Here is an 18,352-nt window from a genome sequence, read left to right as displayed (position 1 = left end):
CTTGCCCAGGATGATTGACCGCTGAAACATCAATTTCTTGAACAGTAAAATCCCATCCCTACCTGTAAGGACCTGGCCATTTTCTAGGAGCTCAACGATAAAATAATCCAACATGGGTATATTTTCCAAAGTCTAAGCTATTCAGGCCTCTCAATGGCTTGTCAATGAAGGTAATGCTAAATTTTATACAGATAAACCCCCAAATATTAAGAGTTAATCCAAAAGAAGTTAATTATTGCTCTCATAAAATCCACTGGGTACTGGAGAGGTGGATGGAGGGCTGGTCCATATAGTCATTCAGGATCCAGGCTAAGCGAGCGTCAGGCATCTTCAATACCCGGCTTCCAAGGTCACTGCAGTGCAATTCTGACACCAACTATCTAGACTCAGCAAAGACCCCACAAGCTTAGGGCATGGCCCCCACTTAAGACACCCGCTGCCAGCTCAGGCCACCCACACTTCTGCCCAACTAGCTACAAATTCAGAGGTCTTCACAACCCCCTCAGGCTTGATAATTCACTAGAATGACTTGAACACTTAGAAAATTACTGTATTTGCAATTACAGTTTTATTATAAAGGATACAAATCAAGACCAGCCAAATGAAGGCAAGGTCTGGGAGGGTCTCAAATGTGGAGCTTCCATGTCTTCTCCCCAGGGAATCACCCTTCTGCCACATCACACCAACCAGGAAGCTCACCCAATCTCAGCATCCAGGGTTTCCATGGGGGTTTCATTACATAGGCACGATTGATTGAATCATTGGTCACATGATGGAACTCAAGCTCCAGCACCACCACCCCCATCCCTTTCCCAGAAGTCAGGAGATCAGGCTGATATCACATGACTCAAAACTTCCATCTTCTGACCCCATGGTTGTTCTTTCCCATGGCCAGCGGCCAACTGAAACTATCAGCGTGCCCATAATGGGTCACCTCATTAGCACAAACCCAGCTGTGGTCCCAGGGCCCATCATGAATAACAAAGACAAAAGCTCCGTCACCTTGGTCCTCAACACCCACCTGGCTGATAACAGAAGAGAGAAAGTAGACAATTTCCCAAGAAGTAGGTATGAGCCAGGCCTGGAGGTGATGTACGTGGCCACACCTAATTGCAAGAGGATCTGGAAATTTTGGTCTAACTGTATTCCCAGGAAGAAGAGAAAACAGATTTGTTGAACAGTAATGCCACAAGGATACCTTATTAACCTGGGATAATAATATTTGCCTTAGAGGGACAGGCTGAGGATAAGAGATTATAAAGTTTCTTAGCATATTACTTGGTACATGATGGGCAAATGACTAGCCTCCTAACTATTCTCCCTTCTTCCTTTCTCCCTGATCTGCCTTCTCACTATTCTTTTCTACCCTTTGTTTCCTCTTTAATATTTCTGAAAGTTCTACTTTTCTCAAATCTTTCCCTACTCCCCACCCCATCTGGAGAACTTTGACAGTTCCCCCGTTGCCTTCAGGGCAAAGTCCAAACTCCAGAATCTGGCATTAAGGCTCCCACCCCAAATTTCCTACTCCCCCACCAGTAACCCCCCATCATGAAACAACTCCTGCTCTCAGAACATATCATGCAGGTCTGCTTCAATTAGATTCTATCTGATCTCTGGCCCCGCCCAAATCATATACATATTTCAAGACCTAACTCATTTCCCAGTTTCTCCGTGAACCTCTCCTGTCCACCCAGGTGTCAATCCCTCAGACTGAATATGTCATCTCTTCCTACTGGGCATTTGTGATACTTCTTCATATTATTCATTAACTTCCATCTGTGTAAGTCTTCTTACCGCAACTCTATTCTAATTCCCTAAGGGCAAGAACCGTGTCCTGTACTCCTTGCATCTCTCTAGGTTACCTAGGGCAGCACTTTTTTGCAGAAAAGAGACCTAAATAAGTACATGTTGATTGAGGCATGAACTTCAATAGTACAATGTACTAGGAAGAGTTCAGATCTGAGCCTAAAATCCAATTACAACATTTTCAAGCTGCATAATCAGAGACAAGGTCATCCTTGAAGACATCTCTACATCGAGGCTAATTAGTGCTACCAGACAGGGCGGTTGTGAGTAGTAAGTGAGATAAACGTAGGTAACGCACCTCGTGGGTCCCTAAAACACAGTGTGCCCTCAACAACTGTTAGTTCCCTTGCCCAGCCACCCTACCTGAAACTGACGACACAGAATGACCTGGCAAAGCTGACAAATGTACTTTACATTCCACAGCTCAAAGATCCTGGCCCCAGGGAGGGGGGTGGGGCTCAGCTCTTTTGACAATATGTGGAAGACAAGTTGCCCTTTGACTCTTGGGAGGCCTGAAACGAGGTTTGGGAGATGGCGAGATGCTAGCAAGTTCAAAATCAGAGTTATTTCAAGAATCATTTGCATCTCAAAGGTTTGATTTCAGCAGGGAGCTGGAGACTGTCCACCACTCTGTCACTTTGGCAGGAAGGTGAATGTTCAGCCCCGAAGAATCATTGGCCCAGACAGCCCTGGTTTAATAGCCCAGCAGTAAGGGGACTGGCCTGTCCTAAACCAAATGGGGGAGCATGGGGGCTCACTCGCTCAGGCCTGGACCAGCAAGCTCATGTCCCGCTTCCATGCTGACAGATGTCTTAAAATGGCCCTTAGGAGAGCCACCCTGTGGGACACCCAGTTGAGTCCATGGCTCTTTATAACACGATGAATGTGTGCAACTCGGGATAAAAATAAAGCCCTGCACCTACGTGGAGGAGTAGATGTATATCTGTATGTCCTTTGAATTATCATCAGTGATTGAACGAGAACTCATTGCATATTCTTTCCAGAGCAGCCTCTAGGCACTTTCTAATCCGAGGGAAAAGGCAGAGTCTGCTTCTCATATGGGGCAGTTGAGTCTCCTGCCTACCTGCTTTCTCAGAGACCTGAGTTAGCCTCCCAGCTCTACCACCCACCTGCCCCAGGACTTTCCGAAGTGATTCACCTTCATTTCCTCAGATGTACTGACCTTGCACGTGCCGTGAGCATTAACTGAGAAAGCTGATGTCCCTAAAGTGCTAGCAGTGCCCCGACTGCGCCATCCATGAGAGCTCTCAGTACATTATTACACGTCAGGAAACTGAAGAGCAGAGACTAAATTGTAACAGTTTATTAAGCATATGTAGGGACCGAGTCTGGGCAGACACAAGCAAAAATGAAAAGGGACTGAATTGGTGGGAATGGCATCAGCCCATCTCAATTCGAGGCCCCTCTACTAGCTTGAACACTTCTTCTGACATCACGTGTGGCTGTCTGGCCACCTGATTTGCAAACCTTCTAGGTTCTGATCGATGTGCATGCCTTTGGAGAAGTTCAGGCCCTCTCGCAACCATCCTGCCCATTTAATCTACATTTTACAGATGAGAGCAGAACATGAAGGCATCAGTGAAATGACATTTCCAAGGTCAAAGGGCTAGTTGGTGGCAGAGCTAGAATGCAGGACTGGTGGGTCTGCAGCTACCCTCTCAATCCTGTACCTCCCTTTCTAAAGCCCTGACCCACGTGGGACTTCACAGTAGCGGCTACAGATTGTGGAGACCAGTGGCAAGATGATTGTGAATCTGCATCAGAGCCAGTGAGTCCAAATCCATTTACAATTGGGTTGGAGAGACCGCATGGTAACTGCTGGGCAGAGGGACCAATGAGAAGTTTGGCCCCATCACCATGACAACATGCAAACAGCACTTCCTCCTCTCCAGTCCCATCCATGGCCACCTGGGATCTTCACTCTGCTTACCTTCTAACGTGGGCCAGAAAAGTGATCCCTATTCTAACTGGTAAAAAACCTGAGGGTCAAAAAAAGTGGCATGGCTGCCTAAGTGCAGGGCCAGGCCGCTCGTAATTCAGGAAGAGCCAACCAGACAATTAGAAGGGTCTTCGCATGACGACTACACTTTTATGCAACAGTCGTGACAGAGGCACATCAGTGCCAGATCCCAGGCCTATGGCTGAGCTCAGCTGCTTCTCATTCTCTTCTGAGGCCAGGCCTGCTGGGAGGTTTCATTTAATTGTGTATTTTTATCATTTGATATATGTAGCCAGATGCCTGTAAGCAATAAATGCCCTTTTCCATCAGTTCCAGCAAGAAAATGTACCTGCCACGGTAGTATTTGCTTCATTGGGCTGCTGACTTATTTTAAGAACTAAATCTTTCCTGTTACTATATTTTTCACTCTGGGGTGCATGTACTCCAAGACTGACATTAATAACTTAACACGGAAGGCACCGTCCTCTCGCGTGAGAACGTAGCGCCACCTAGTGTCCATTCTTTCAACCGCAGCCAAGATAAGTAACGGTGGTTAACCTTGACAAAAGTTTTGTGCTCTCAAGGAGAATCTCTACGCGCATTCTTCTCTTCTCGCATAATAGAGCTTGCCTAGCAGTATTATATTTGTGTTATTTTTAATATAAATAAGTTAAGACACAAGGCTCCAACAAGAAAGCTGAGTAAGTTTTCTACTTGCCAGCTCCGGGTCATACTTTCCAACTTGGGTGGCTGTCATTTATAAACGATGAGCTCATGAGAGACGAGGACTAATGCAACCCCCAGGTGCCCAAAGCACAACCGTGGAGAAAGGCAGCCCTCCCGCGGGACCTGATGCAATCGTCTTGGCTTCACTTAGCCTTTCATACCAGCGACTCTAAGCTCTGGATGCAGTATTATCCTCACAGCACCCCTAAGGAGTATAAATCTCCGTGTTATTATTACCTGCAGGAACTCATATGTAAGAGGTGTTAAGTCTTTCCTCTGTGGCAGCTACCCAGAGATGGGGCTGTTTACAGCCCCTGTAAACTCAGCGCCCCTTTGCTCCCCTGCCAGTGCAAGAACCAAAATCTATCATCCCGTTATCACTCAATGGTTCTGGCCTTCAAGCTCCCCATTCTTTTCAGATATCTAGAGCAGAGTTTCTCGACCATCAAACCAGAGTTTGGCACCATTGAGTTGGATGACTTTGTTTGGCGGGGGGGTGGCCTGTCCTGTGCACCATGAATGTTTAGCAGCATCCCTAGTCTCTACCCACTAGATGCCAGTAGCATCCCTCTCCCCCATTATGATAATCAAAATATCTCTAGACAATGCCAAGTGTTCCCTGGGCATGAAAAATCACCCTTAGTTAAGAACCACTCTTCTAGAAGGCAAGTACATAGAAATATAAAACAGTAATACTAACAACAACTACTACTACTGCCACTGCTACCATTTAAAAGGCACAAATTGCGTGCTAAGGGGTTTATGACATTATCTTATTTAATCTTCACAACCAAGAAACCAGTTTGTGTTGACTCTCTGAGGAAATACATTACAGATAAAGAGACTGGAGCTCAGAGATGTCAGGTAATGTGGCCAAGGTCACACAGCCGGCAGTGGCAGAGTTACCATTTAAAACCAGGCTTTTGTGACTCCAAACCCTGAGCTCATCACCACTTCCAGATCCTGGGACCACAGATCACGAGTGTCTCTGGAACAGTCTTGATTGTCCACAGTCCTTCTAGAGTGTGCCAGCACCATTAAAATAATATATCCAGATTTAGGTTTAAAGACATAAAAACTGTAGCTCTTCTCTGTAAGAAAATCAATCCAAAGTGTTATGGCAGAAGAGATTTTGCTCCAGGGGAAAGCCCTGGGTCTGGGTTCAGACCCTGTGGCCAATAATTGACTATATGGCCTTTATTTGGGGTGAATTATTTAAGCTCTCAAAGTCTCTGTTTATTCATCTACAAGATAAAAAGGGTGGGTTAAATGAGGTTTTCAACCCTGGATGCACACTAAAATCAGGGAGCATACTAAAAGGAATGCCTAGGAGTCACCCGAAACCAATTAAAGCAGAATTTCTGGGGCCTGGGCAATAACATTTCTAAGCCCCCAGGTAACTCAGGGTGCGGCCAGAACTGAGACTCATGGGACTAAGCCCCTCAAGTTCTGTGTTTCTACCTTAGGACCCAACTCCCCTTAGACGGGAGGTCCTCTTTTCCCCCTTCCACAACACACAAAGCTGTTTCGGGGGTGCCTAGCTTCTCTGTCTCCTAAGACTGTCCCAAAAGCCTTGAACAATTTCCTGGGACCTCCTCAGTGTCTCAACTGCCCTCCAGTCCCTGAACTCAACATTTCCAGCCTCTCATCCTACCAACCCAAAGTCTGGAAATCCCACCCCACTGTCTATGGCAGGTGGTGGGTGGAAACTCCTTCTACAAAAGGCTGCAAAGAGCAGGGAACATGAAAGAAGACAGCTGACAGCTGCATCCAAGAAAGACTATCCCCCGCCTGGCCTCACTGAGCGCTTGCCCGGCCTGACTTTAATAAGGTTAATTCTAATCCGTGGTCTTTGGGGAGGTGAGAGAATCTCCTCTTTCTGGACATGACTCACTGCCTCCTATATCAGCTCAAAGAAGAGTGATAACATCTCACTCAGCAGGTCCCCGAGAGGAGCTCTGGATGCAGAAATGGGGCTGCATCCCCTCTTTTGCCTCCTGCCACCTCCGTTTCCCACAGACGATAGGAGGGCTTCACTCAGTACTTCTAGGTACAAATGAGTAATAAAAGTAATTTACATCAGTACGCGCTCCCCAGACACCAGGCTCCGGATAGAGTATTTACACGCACTGCTTCATTTCTTCTTCCCAAGTACCCGCATGAGAAGGCATATTGTTATTAACATCATCATTATCCCCATTTTACAAATGAGGAAAGCGAGTTGTCTGCATTCACTCTTCCTGTTCCTCAGCCTTGGTCCCCATGATGCCACCAACTATCTGAATGATGGCGGTTTCCCACCGGCCCATGAGATCTACAGGGACAGGGACCACATCCGGTTTGGTTCACCACTGACCCCCAGACTGGCAGGAAAAGAGCCAGAATTCAGGCTCAGGTAGGCTGGGCCCTGCGTGCCTGGACAGTCTGTAAAGAAGGCTGAGAAACCATTTCCTGGGAGCTGAGCCACCTGTCAGGAGTGTGGACCATGACGGACACGAAAGAGAGAATCGAAGGAGGATAAATGGCCGGTGGTGTCAAGTGCCGCCAAGACACCGAGGTTTTATCCATGACGAGGCCAGGGAGGGTCATTTCAGGGGAGCTCTGGGGTAGAAGGGAGCTGGAGAGTTGAATGAGTGGGAGGTGAGGAACGGAAAGAACTGTTACCAAGTCCAAGTTTGTACTGCTCTCCGCAAGACGGGCCAATAAATCAAGAGACAAATTGTTGGGGCAAGAAATAGGGACTTTATTTGGAAAGCCAGCAGACCAAGAAGATGGCGGACTAGTGTCCCAAAGAACCATCCTCCTCAAGTTGGAATTCAGGCTTCTTTTCTACTAAAAGAGGAGGGGGGAGAGTCCTGGTTGCAGCCAAACTCCAGAGGAGATGTGTTAATTGCTTCCTCCCTGCAGCCATTCACACAAGGGCCTGGTCCTGTGAGCTAAACAAAGGTATTTTAGCTTAATGCTCATTACCTTGGAGGCAGGGTTCCCAGAGAGGGGCCATTATGTATAATTTAAGCTTTAGTGATTAACTTGTAACAGAATACAAAGTGTCTTCCTTATTATGGAACAAGTGAAGACAACTCCCTAGGGTGGAGGGAGAGTTTGTTTTGGTTTGTTTTGTCTTGTTTTATTATGCTTTTTGTGAGAGAGGCTCCAGCATGTTAAAAGCTGATGGGAAGTGGCCAGTGGAGACTGAGAGGCTGAATGTTCGAGGAATAGAGGGCAGAGTAGGTATTGCAGGTCCCCGGCTGTCTCTGCCACAGCCAGAGGGAAGGCCAGAGGGCCGACCAGACCTCGCAGGTCCACGTGGTGGTGGTACCTGAAGGGGAAGTGAGTCTGGCCCTGGGCTGGCATCTTTACACCAGAATTTTGTTCTACCCTCACGACCACCCTGAGAAGGATGGACACTTTAGCCCCTCTGCACAAGTGAAAAAAACGGATCCTCAAAAGTTAGGTAACTTCGGTGCAGCCAGCAGAGGGCGGAGCTGGGCTGGGCACCAGGCCCCTCTGACAATGAAGACTGAGCTGGTCCATGGTGCAGCCTGGAGCCCTCTGCAGTCAGCAAAAGGTGACCAGGACCAGGTGTCACTAGATTCAAACTCAGTTACCAGACCCCAGAGTCCCTGGTCTTCCCAGTGCCCTGCCCTCCCCCTGCACTTTGATCTGCAAGTGACCAACTTTCACCCTCCCGGGGTGAGCCAGTCTTTGTTGGCTCAGCAGCTCGTGAACAGATGCCAGGACCAGCGGCACCAACCAAATGAGACCGTGTCTGAGCTAGTAAACTAGCTCAGCAGGTGGTGGGGCTAGGGGTGCATCTTCTCCAGCCTCTTTGGTCTTCACCCCTCCAGAGTCCTCCCTCCCAGAACAACCTAAACACCAGCGACCCCGGTCCCACCACTAACTGGCCGTGCGCCCTGACCCAATGACACCCCCGCGCGGCTGGTGCACACCTAGCTCCAGACTCAGAATTGAAGCGCGTGCATTGATCCCATCCAAAAGGCCAGCAATCTGATTAAAATCCTGTCTGAGAGAGGTCTATTTTGCATGAGATGGGACCAACATCCAGGAGATGAATTTTGTTACAATGATTTTAATAAGCGTGTGCATTCCATCGGGCATAGGGCAGGGAGGCATTCGCTCTTGAACTGCCCCCAGGAAGGTCAGACTCTGCCCACCCACGTGTGGGACGCATCTGGCCTGTTAAAATCAAACACAGGGCTTCCCTGGTGGCGCAGTGGTTGAGAATCCGCCTGCCGGTGCAGGGGACACGGGTTAGTGCCCCGGTCCGGGAGGATCCCACGTGCCGCGGAGCGGCTGGGCCCGTGAGCCATGGCCGCTGAGCCTGCGCGTCCGGAGCCTGTGCTCCGCAACAGGAGAGGCCACAGCAGTCAGAGGCCCGCGTACCGCAAAAAAATAAATAAATAAATAAAAATTCAAACACAGAGACCAGACTCACAAAGTCCCTGAGCAGACAAGACCAGTTTAGTTATACAAGCAAAGCTTAATTTAGCTTCTTTTGCAAAACAAGCAAAAGGTTAACTTGACCTAGATCACTTCTTCCTTATGCTGCTGAAAATCAGAAGCAAAACATAAACTGTTCCCCAAAACTGATACGAGGTAACCAAGAAACCAATTCTTTTTCATTTCAGAAAATTCTAATATTGTAAACAATTCTAATACTGTAACCAATCGCTGTGAAGAATCAACAGTCACGGACTCCACACTATATAAGCTGCTCTATAGCAATATTCCTTGGAGCCTCATAACATGGTTCGGTTTCAGTGCTCCCCATTTGCAAACCATCTTTTTGGTGCGTGAACAATACTCTTACTATTTACTGCTTCAGTGATTCATTGGTTTTACTTCTGTTTTTTTTTTCTGAACTCTTGACAGCTGGAAGCGGTATGGGTCCGGGTTGTTGAGAAGAGCTGTGTGCCCTGAGTCATTCTAGAGGATGCTACAGCCCCTCCCACCAAGGGTCTGGGCAAATAGAGGAGAGGGTCATCTAGGACTCAGAGTCCCTGACCCCAGCATCCCAGATTCTGAGCCCCTGAGCCCCTCCTGTGTCCTGAGTTCCTATCAACCTGGGGGTGGGGGGGAGGTGCGGGTCAGAGTTCAGACACCTGGGCCAGGCAGCCAGCTTCACTGGACACCAAGAACATTGCAATGCACTCGGGTATTTATCCCTCCTCTCTAGCACTAAATGGAAACCTGGATGGCAGGGATTCCTATTCTGCTCATTTTGAATCTCCTGTAACTAGACAACCCTGTATGCTCTATGCTTCCTGAGACATGGGGCCACACTCCCTAACTGCTGTCACTTCCACTTGTGAATCTGTGTTGGGTTTATAAAGCAATAGGGTCCTCGGCTTCCTGCCCCTCCCCTTCTTTAGTGTTGTTCCTCTCTCTCTCCAAGCCCAGACTCTGGGGTTCTCCCAGCTAAGGGGTCCTATTCCCACCCCACACCCCTAGATCACTTGTGGGTGGGTGTACAGAGGGACCAGATCCCAGGGAGGACCCTCCAATTTCCTCCCTCTCTTCACATCCTGGCCCTCGGGTCCCCACTGAAGAGCCTACCTTTCATCGTGGACGTCAGCCCCTTCCCCTCCCGGGGCCAAACTTCCTCATCTTCAAAATGAAGCGCAGGCTACATAAACTTGAAAGTCCCCCCTGACCCTTACACCTCACATCCTCACCTGATTTTGGATGGGATAGAATAAGGCCTGCTCCCAGGACAGCGGATGCAGGAACAGTGATGCCAAGGACAGTACAGCAGAGCCGCTGCCCCAGGTGGGTGGAGAGCTGACCTCCGTCCTACTTCCCCACCTCCCGGATGCAGGTGACTCAGCCCTGCACAGCTGGAGAGAAAGGAGAGCTTGTGGGTGACGGCAAGCAAAGCAAACTGCCATGCAGACTGCTGTCTTACAGAAAAAAAAAAAACAAACACAGCATAGTTGAGGGACTTCTGTTTCCATGTCCTCCTCTCCCTTCACCCAAATTGGACCTTGGAGGCCTTCCCTGCTCCCAGTGCCTCAAGCCGGAATCTCCCCCTGAGATGTTCTGCCCTGGGTCAACCATAGACTAGGGGGAGATGTTCAGCCTATGAAGAACAACGCCTATCAGGTTTGTATCTGGCACTTCACAATCTCTGACCACTGTCAAGTTCACAACTGTGTTGAATCCCCCAAAGTGCTCTGAGATAGAGCCAGAATGATGGCCTCCATTTTACAGGTGGTGAAAGGGCTTGAGCTAGGGCTCGATGGAGGGGGTCAAGAGAAGGAGGAAGGGGGCTTCCCTGGTGGCGCAGTGGTTGAGAGTCCGCCTGCCAACGCAGGGGACACAGGTTCGTGTCCCGGTCCGGGAAGATCCCACATGCCGCAGGGCGGCTGGGTCCATGAGCCATGGCCGCTGAGCCTGCGCGTCCGGAGCCTGTGCTCCGCCACGGGAGAGGCCACAACAGTGAGAGGCTCGCGTACCACTAAAAAAAAAAAAAAAAAGAGAGAAGGAGGAAGGGATATAAAATTAAATATAAAATCCTCCCAGACATGGTCCTCTAATGCCGTGTTACTTATGAGCAAATTACAGTCTTTATAGGATGCCCACCCTACTGATCTTTCATCCTGTCCTTCATCCTACAGTTCAGAAGTTTGAGTTGAGAGGAGAGGGTCCATTTTTCCGTCACATCCCACCCGTGGCTGCCTGCAGATCCTCTTCACCAGGGCTGTGGGGAAGGCTGGTGCAGGTGAAAATCGCTAGTGAAGCTCCCACTGGCCAGAAGCAGCATGGGATCAAGAGAATGGAGGGATGCCTTGCTGCTGCCTTGATTCAATGCCTGATCTACTTGTTACAGGTTAACTTGTGTCCCCTCAAAATTCTCATGTGGCAGTCTTAACCCCCAGTACCTCACAATGTGGCCTGTTTGGAGACAGAGTCTTTACAGAGGTAATCAAGTTAAAGTGAGATCACTAGGGTGGATCCTAATCCAACATAACTGGTGTCCTTATAAAAAGGGAAATTTGAACACAGAAATGGACACATATAGAGGAAAGAGACACTGGGAGAGGACAGCCATCTACAAGCCAAGGAGAGAGGCCTGGGTGGGATCCTTCCTCAAAACCCTCGGAAGGAAACAACCCTGCCAACACCTTGAATTTGGACTTGTGGCCTCCAGAACTGTAAGACAATGCGTTTCTATTGTTTAAGCCCCACCGTGTTTGATATTTTGCCAGGGCTAGAAACAAATGCACTCCTCAAAATCACCTCAGATGGAAAATAAGCCAGTTCTTGGTGCTTTTGGCAAGATGACGTGAGACATTAAAATCAGGCTAAGATGTTACAAGCAGAAGAAGCCACGACGTAAAATGAGAAATGGAGGGGTTTCCTAGGCTTGCTTGAGAGGGAGGAGAAGTTTGTATGCAAACAATGAAACTACCCGAGGAGTTTGCCCTTTATCCTTAGAACAATGAGAAGCCCCTGGAGGCTCCTGGAGCAGAGGGAGGAGGAAAGCCTCGCAATAGGCCAATCAATCTCAGAGCAAAGGGCGGGGAAACAGGACAATAAGAAAATCCGATAGGCCGAGGAAACTAAAGGGTGTTAAAATTTCCAACTTGTATGGAGAGGCTGTGGAAGTGGAAGTAAAGGAAAATGATGACACGACACCTCCCAAAACGTCTCCCTGATTTCTCCTGGCTCACAAAATGAACATCATCGTAGATGTCATTCATTCAGCATTTATTGAGCACCTACTGTATGCTAGACACTATTCTAGATGCTGGGAATACAGCGGGGAATAAAACAAAAACCCTTGGCCTCGAAGAAGGAACATCCTAACCTGGAGAGAATAATAGACATAATATTAAGCGCAGGGCTTCCCTGGTGGCGCAGTGGTTGAGAGTCCACCTTCCGATGCAGGGGACAAGGGTTCGTGCCCCGGTCCGGGAGGATCCCACATGCCGCGGAGCAGCTGGGCCCGTGGGCCATGGCCGCTGAGCCTGCGCGTCCGGAGCCTGTGCTCCGCAACGGGAGAGGCCACAACAGTGAGAGGCCCGCGTACCGCAAATAATAATAATAATAAGCACATTATCTAGAAGGAAAGAAAGCTAAGTAGCATGGGGCAAAAGGGCAGGATAAGGAGGACAGTGCAGCTTTAAAGGGGCAGGGGGTGGGTGTCTTGTTGAGAAACGGAATGTGAGCAGACACCTGAAGAAGGTGAGGGAGAGAAGCCTGCAGACCACTGCGAGCGGGCGACCACCATCCTCCTTCGCGCGGTGACGGGTCATGCTGCGGGCATAATTTCATCCCCTCAGTAAAGAGTTAATTAAGCAAAAGGAAATAAGGCATCGTTTCATGATCCCAATCATTAAAAAAAGAGCAGGGACAGAGCTTTACTTATTCACTCTAATGTCTAATAGTATGTAATTAATAAATGTGTTGAATCAATTAATTCATCGATAATCAATAACTTATTTAATTTATAAGAACCAAAGACACCCCCCATAACTTCCTTATAAGTGCAAAACTTGATACAATTTGTCATATAAACACTAGATTGGAGAATTTTTAAGACGTAAAGGTACCACTCATAACGTCGTCGGAACATTATTTCATTTTTGCATTTTCCCTTCCAGCACTTATCTGTATGCATAACTTATCGTAGGTATGATTTAGTATTTTGTAATCATAAAATTTTGAGACTGGGCTTTTTTCTACTTATTATGCTGTCTTTATAATTGTCACTGATAGAGGATGCACAGGGTCAGTTTCAGACTGCCAGAAAGCAATGCTGCTTCCAATGTCCCTGAACTACAGAAGTGCAGGTAGAAGGCAGGCTCCATAGCTCAGTGGTTAGAGCACTGGTCTTGTAAACCAGGGGTCGCGAGTTCGATCCTCGCTGGGGCCTCGTGTTCGTTCGTGCTATTTTTTAAAATCGTCCTGTGTAAACACCCACCAAAATGCAAAGTGATTTCTGAAAACGTTACTTCTGGCAGGATTAAAAGTTACTCCTGAAATGCAAATCATGAGCATCCTTACTGTGCTTTAGAAGTGACCCGGAAGAGAAAATCCTGGAATGCAACAAAGAGCAGGAAAAAGAAAAGAAAAGCGGTCCTCTGCGACCTAGCGCTACCCGGACCTGCGGCCCAAGAACCGGCAAAAAGGAGGCGCGAGGCTCCACCGGCTAGTTTTCAACGCCCTGCAGACCCCCAGCACTGAGTTACAAAAGGAAAAGGGGCGGCCGGCGCTGGGAACTCGACCTCCGGCGGGGCGCGCGGGGCGCGCGGAGGCGGTGCGGCGCTTGCAGTTACGCCACGAGGCCGGCGGGCGGCGCTGTGGCCAGGCTCCCACTCTCCTGTTCCCGGCCGGCGAGTGCACCTTCCGACACTATTCCCGGGGCTCAGAGAATGGCCAGCGTGGCCTGGACTGAGGCCCGCGCTGTGATGACACGTGGCAGCCCTGGCTTCGGAGCCCAGCCTGGCTCCAAGGTCCTGCCCCCTTCGAGAGGAAGGGGGAGCGATTCATAAAAATAGTCTCGGGCGGTTTGGGAAGCCAAGTTTTGCAACCGGTTTCATTTCTCCGTTTTTTCCCTGAATTCCAGAATGTCGCGTGACAGTAGGGTCACGAGAGCCTTTTCTGAATAAATGAATTCTCTCCACCCAGGATTTCTTGATAAAGGATTGTCTGTAAAGTAGCCACTAGCCACATGTGGCCACTGAGTGCCTGAAACGTGGATATTCCGGATTGAGATGTGCTGAAAGGATAAAATACACACACATTGGATTTAGAAAATTTAGTACCAAAAAAAAAGTGAACTGTCCCATTAGTAATTTTTAATTGATTACATATTGAAACGATTATACTGTAATATATTGGATTAATTTAAATAAATACATTAAATTTACCTATTTTTTTAATGTGGCTACTAGAAAAATTTTAATTACATGTGTGGCTCCCACTTGCAGCTCTCATATTTCTGTTGGATGATGTGGGTTCAAGGAGCCAGGGTCCTGTGACCTTGAGTTCAAGGTTAATTCTTAACACGTGCTCACACCAGGTAAACCTTTCATCTCTGGGTCTCCCAGAGCCAGTACTGTGCCTGGCAAGCAGTAAGCATGGCATTGGTTGAAATGAAATCACATATCTCCCCAACGTAATCTAAAACTCCACAAAGAACAAGAGAATGTTTTTGTTTTTGTTTTCTAACACCTTTATTGGAGTATAATTGCTTTACAATGGTGTGTTAGTTTCTGCTTTATAACAAAGTGAATCAGCTATACATATACATATATCCCCATATCTCTTCCCTCTTGCGTCTCCCTCCCACCCTCCCTATCCCACCCCTCTACATGGTCACAAAGCACCAGCTGATCTCCCTGTGCTATGTGGCTGCTTCCCACTAGCTGTCTATTTTACATTTGGTAGTGTATATATGTCCATGCCACTCTCTCATTTCGTCCTGGCTTACCCTCCCCCTACCCCATGGTGTCCTGAAGTCCATTAAGAGAATGTATTTCTTAAAGTGCGTTAGTTTTGAGAATGATGTAACTGTAAGAATTTCTACCTTGGCTTGCAAGATTTTAGCTCTGGAAAAACACACATGCTTTTGTTGGTTATTTTGCCCTTCTATGGTCTGGATATCTGCTGCTAGGAGTGCTGGGAGACAAGTGGTCAGAGTGCCTTCAGGAAATAGGCCCCATTTATGCAGGAAAAATATACATAATTATCACATAAGGGGCATCATTTCACTGGCGCTGAATGCCTTTTTGCAAAGCCATTTCAGATCCTCAAATACCTTAATACCAAGACTCCTTACCCTGGCTTTACGTGGTCATCAAGTAACAGAGTTAGTAAGAAAAAGATGCAATCCAGTCCCATCTCCCTCCAGCCATTCCCAGCCCTCATGTTTCATCCCCTTCACCCCCTCCTGCCGGTTTCTATAAAGAACAAGCACATGCATGCGTGCATTTTTCTGAACCTTTCAACTCCTCAGGCTCTAAGGAAGTTGAATACATGTTGGCTGTGACCTAGTGGTTGTTTTCTCACAGTCCTACCCCTTCATGAAAGTTCACGGGCATTGCCAGCCACCTTCCAAAAAATAAAGCCACTTTGCCGGAGAGGAATACCCTGCCTCTCCCCCAGGTTCCCAGCATTTCAGGGTACCTGTTCAGTGCCCTTCTCTAGACCCGCTATCCTCCTGTTGAAAAGCTGTGTTCAGAAAGCCTTGAATTTGATGGATGTGGTCCTCTACTTTAACAGATGAATTCTGAGCACCTTTCTCTCAGGGCTCAAAACACTTTCCAATGTTTAGGACTCTGCTCTTTCACTGCTGAGGGTGCAGGTTCAATCCCTTGTTGGGGAACTAAGATCCCACAAGCTGCCCAGCATGGCCAAATAAATAAATTCATTAAATTAAATAAAAGCATGACCAAAAAAACCCACTTCCAGGCCAGAGCCTTTTTTTTTTTAATTGAAGTATAGTTGACTTACAATACTGTGTTAGTTTCAGGTGTACAGCAAAGTGATTCAGTTATATATATACATTTTTTTCAGATTGTTTTCCATTATAGGTTATTACAAGATATGGAATATAGTCGTCTGTGTTATACATAAATCCTTGTTGCTTATCTATTTTATGTATAGCAATTTGTATCTGTTAATCCCATACTCTAATTTATCCCTCCCCACCTTCTTTTCCCTTTGGTGACCATAAGTTTGTTTTCTGTGTCTGCAATCTGTTTCTGTTTTATATATAGATTCACTTGTATTATTTTTTTAGATTCCATGTATAAGTGATATCATATAATATTTGTCTTTCTCTGCCTAACTTCACTTAGTATAATATTCTCAAGGTCCATTCACATTGCTGCAAATGGCAATATTTCATTCTTTTTTATGACTAATAGTCCATTGTGTGTATGTGTGTGTATACATACACACACACACACACACACACACACTCATATATATATATATATATATATATATATATATATATATATATATATATCACATCTCCTTAAACCAATTGTCTGTTGATGGGCACTTGGGTTGTTTCCATGTCTTGGTTGTTGTAAATAGTGATGCTATGAATATTGGGGTGCATGTGTCTTTCCAATTAGAGTTTTCATCTTTTCTGGGTATATGCTCAGGAATGGGATTGCTGGATCATATCGTAACTTTGTTTTTAGTTTTCTAAGAAACCTCCACACTGTTATCCATAGCGGTTGCACCAATTTACATTCCCACCAACAGTGTAAGAAGGTTCCCTTTTCTCCACATCCTCTCCAGCATTTATTATTGTAGACTTTTTAATAACCAGTGTGAGGTGATACCTCATTGTAGTTTTGATTTGCAGTTCTCTAATAATTAACGATGTTGAGCATCTTTTCATATGCCTGTTGGCCATCTGTATGTCTTCTTTGGAGAAATGTCTGTTTAGGTCTTCTTCCCATTTTTTGATTGGATTGTTTGTTTTTTTGATATTGAGTTGTGTGAACTGTTTGTATATTCTGGATATTAACCCCTTGTCAATCACATAATTTGCAAATATTTTCTCCCATTTCATAGGTTGTCTTTTAGTTTTGTTGATGGTTTCCTTTGCTGTGCAAAAGCTTTTAAGTTAGATTAGGCCCCATTTTTTAATTTTTGCTTTTAATGCTTTTGCCTAGGGAAACTGAGCTAAGAAAATATTGCCATGACTTATGTCAGAGAATGTTTCGCCTATGTTCTCTTCTTGCAGTTTTATGATGTCATGTCTTATATTTAGGTCTTTGAACTATTTCAAGTTTATTTTTGTGTATGATGTGAGGGTGTGTTCTAATTTCATTGAGTTACATAGAGCTGTCCAGTTTTCCCAACACTTGCTGAAGAGACTGTCTTTTCTCCATTGTGTATTCTTGCCTCCTTTGTCATAGCTTAATTGACCATAGGTAAGTAAATTTATTTCTGGGCTTTCTATTCCATTCCATCAATCTATATGTCTGATTTGTGCTAATACCACACTGTTTTGATTACTGCAGCTTTGTAGTATTGTCTGATGTTTGGGAGGGTTATACCTCCAGCTTTGTTCTTTTTCCTCAGGATTGGTTTGGTAATTCTGGGCCTTTTGTGGTTCCATATAAATTTTAGGATTATTTATTCTAGTTCTGAGAAAAGCGTCATGGTTATTTCGATAGCGATCACATTAAATCTGTAAATTGCTTTGGGTAGTATGGCCATTTTAACAATATTAATTCTTCCAATTCAAGAGCATGGGATATCTTTCCATTTCTTGAATCATCTTCAATTTTCTTTATCAATGTTTTAAAGTTTTCAACATATAGGTCTTTCACCTCCTTGGTTGAGTTTATTCCTAGGTTTGTTTGTTTGTTTTTAACACAATTTTAAACAGTTTGGTTTTTTTTTTACTTTCTCTTTCTGATATTTCATTGTTAGTGTTAAATACAACAGATTTCTGTGAATTAATCTTGTATCCTGCTACCTTGCTGAATTCATTTATTAGTTCTAATAGTTTTTGCGTGGAGTCTTTAGGGTTCTCTATATAGAGGACCATGTCATCTGCAAATAATGACAATTTTACCTCTTCCCTTCCAATTTGGATACATTTTATTTGTTTCTCTTGTCTGATTGCTGTGGCTAGAACTTCCAATACTATGTTAAATAGAAGTGGTGAGAGTGGGCATCCTTGTCACGTTCCTGAATTTAGCAGGAAGGCTTTCAGCTTTTCGCCATTGAGTATCATGTTGGCTGTGGGTTTGTCATACATGGCTTTTGTTGAGATATGTTCCCTCTACCCACTTTGGTGAGAGTCGTTATCATGAATGGATGCTGAATTTTATCAAATGCTTTTTCTGTACCTATTGAGAA

General features: G+C 46.1%; 1 non-coding gene across 1 annotated transcript; it reads left to right on the top strand.

Annotated features, from left to right (window-relative positions):
• Positions 1-13,318: 13,318 nt before the first annotated feature.
• TRNAT-UGU (transfer RNA threonine (anticodon UGU)) lies at positions 13,319-13,391 on the top strand. The gene has a single exon. It is a non-coding gene; the product is annotated as a tRNA-Thr (tRNA).
• The last annotated feature ends 4,961 nt before the right edge of the window (positions 13,392-18,352 follow it).

This window comes from Phocoena phocoena, chromosome 1 (assembly GCF_963924675.1).
Source record: "Phocoena phocoena chromosome 1, mPhoPho1.1, whole genome shotgun sequence".
Classification (NCBI taxonomy): domain Eukaryota; kingdom Metazoa; phylum Chordata; class Mammalia; order Artiodactyla; family Phocoenidae; genus Phocoena; species Phocoena phocoena.
This window is presented reverse-complemented; position numbering and strand designations above follow the sequence as displayed.